This window comes from Anolis sagrei, chromosome 1 (assembly GCF_037176765.1).
Source record: "Anolis sagrei isolate rAnoSag1 chromosome 1, rAnoSag1.mat, whole genome shotgun sequence".
NCBI classification, from domain to species: domain Eukaryota; kingdom Metazoa; phylum Chordata; class Lepidosauria; order Squamata; family Dactyloidae; genus Anolis; species Anolis sagrei.
Window position 1 is genome coordinate 335,077,264 of NC_090021.1, and position 2,579 is coordinate 335,079,842.

A 2,579-nucleotide genomic window follows, 5' to 3' on the forward strand; every position below is an offset into this window, starting at 1 on the left:
CCCACACAAGCGTGATATATTATTTTTCACAAAAAGTAAGTGCTGGACTGCATAAGTGCAGATATGATCCCCTGCTCCAGCGCACTTCAGTTATTTTTAATCTATAACATATATGTGATGGTTCCCAAAGGGTTATAACTATGTAAGTGTTATAAATGATTTTTAAGAAGACAGATACACAGAGCAAAACTCCTTTTGTTAGGGGATTTGCAGATGGGCTTTTTGTCTGGGATTAGTTGGCACGCATTTCCTCTTCAGCTCCCCTCAGGTGTAATATTGGTGAAAGGTTAATTAATCCCCTTTGGAATGTGTGGAAATGAAGTCCACTGTGGGGAGGGAGAATGCTATTATTTTGATATATTGCAAAATGTCATAAAGTGTAAAAATTTAATAAGTAAAATGTATATTTGATTTTGGAATTCATGTTGAGTCTATCTTTTGGGAGAAGGGGCTTTCGATTTTTCAACAACAATTCCATAGTATTGAGCCACGGCAGTTCAAGCGGTAGTGTGCTGTCACGCGCTGGGCCTATAATAATTGTCTTTTAAACAGGATGTGCTCTTTGTGCCCAGCGGGAAGCCGGGTTGCCTTGGCTGAGAAGCCCTAAGGATTTTCCTATACAAAAGTCTTTAGATGCTTGAAAAGTTTAACAAAGTCCTTTATTATTGCTTAGATCTTCAACAATTTAAACAAACACTTCTCAGATCTTCAACAAGTCAAACAAATGCTTCTTAACTTGCCCAAATGGCTTCGTGAACTACTACTACTACTACTACTACTACTATTATTATTTACTTCACTTATATTTATTTATTTATTTATTTATTTATTTCAAAGTTTTCTATACCGAGCTTCTCACCTCTTAGAGGGACTCAGCCCGGTTTACAACCATAAAAACATACAATCAGTAAAATATCATAGTTCATAATTACAATAACACATTTAAAATAACAACTATATTTAAAACTACGGTGGTCAGTCGTCATATTAAAAACAAGTATACCTCATCTTCCATCCACAATCCTAGGGTGCTATCTCATTCATCGAAAGCCTGTCTCCATAACCACGTCTTCACCCGTTTCAGGATAGACGGGGCGGTTCTGACCTCCAGTGGGAGAGAGTTCCAGAGTCGCGGGGCCACCACCGAGAAGGCCCTGTCACTCGTCCCCACCAGGCGCGCTTGTGAGGCCGGTGGAACCGAGAGCAGGGCCTCTCCAGACGATCTTAGTAATCTTGATGGTATGTAGGGGAGAATACGTTCGGAGAGGTAAACAGGGCCGGAGTCGTTTATATACCACTTTTCTCAGCCCTTAGGCGACTCAAAGCGGTTAACAGCAGCAATTTCAATGCACACATTACAAAACCATTAGAACATTTAAAAACAATAGCATAACAACAATTAAACAATTAAACATCAATATGACAAATCATTCGCGTCTCGTCAACAGAATCAGAATCCAATCTCATCATCCGTTATTCCGTGATCCTGTAATCAATTACACTGCCTAATCGAATGCCTGCTCGAACAACCAGGTCTTCACTTTCCTCCGAAATGCCAATAAGGAGGAGGCCGATCTGATTTCTGTAGGAAGGGCGTTCCACAGCCGAGGGGCCACCACTGAGAAGGCCCTGTCTTTCGTCCCTGCCAGGCGTGCTTGTGATCCGATGGGACCAAGAGCAGGGCCTCCCCAGATGATCTTAATGTTCTAGCTGGTTCATAGGAGGAGATGCGCTTGGACAAGTAAGTCGAGTCAGAACCGTTTAGGGCTTTATAGGCTAAAGCCAGCACTTTGAATTGTGCCTGGTAGCAAATTGGCAGCCAGTGGAGATGGCACAACAGAGGAGTTGTATGCTCCCTGAGTGCTGCTCCTGTTAGCACCCTGGTTGCCGAGCGTTGGACCATTTGAAGCTTCTGAGCAGTCTTCAAAGGCAACCCCATGTAGAGAGCGTTGCAGTAGTCTATACGGGATGCAACCAGAGTGTGGACTACCGTGGCCAAGTCAGACTTCCCAAGGTACAGGTGCAGCTGGCGCACAAGTTTTAACTGTGCAAATGCTCCTCTGGTTACTGCTGAAACCTGACGTTCCAGGCTCAGTGATGAGTACAGGATCACACCCAAGCTGCAAACCTGCGTCTTCAGGGGGAGTGTAACCCCATCCAACCCCTTTTAACCCCTCCCAGGCAATCTACTTCCTATGCTTGCTGGTGTGGGCTGTACTCCTGGCTCCAATTGCTTCTGGTTACCCGAGTAGACCTTCCAGCCAAGGCTTTGTAGATTCTCCAGCTGGAGTTCTTTTGGATCTTTTCCACGAAAGATGTGGAGCTGTTTCCCCTGGATGCTTCTGTTTCCCCCAGATGCTGTGAGAAACGAAGCTTGTCTATAGATGGAGCTGGTCCACGTCCTGTAGCTAAGCTTTTCACTACAAGACTGGACTAAAAATGGTTCCATTTCCCTCCCAGAGCCCTGGAAAAAGTGACGGAACCAAAACTTAACAATGATAGACAGGTCATTGGCCCTATAATTGCAAACCAAGGGAAGCCACCTTACTGCAAAATGCAAACACTCAATAGAAAGAAAA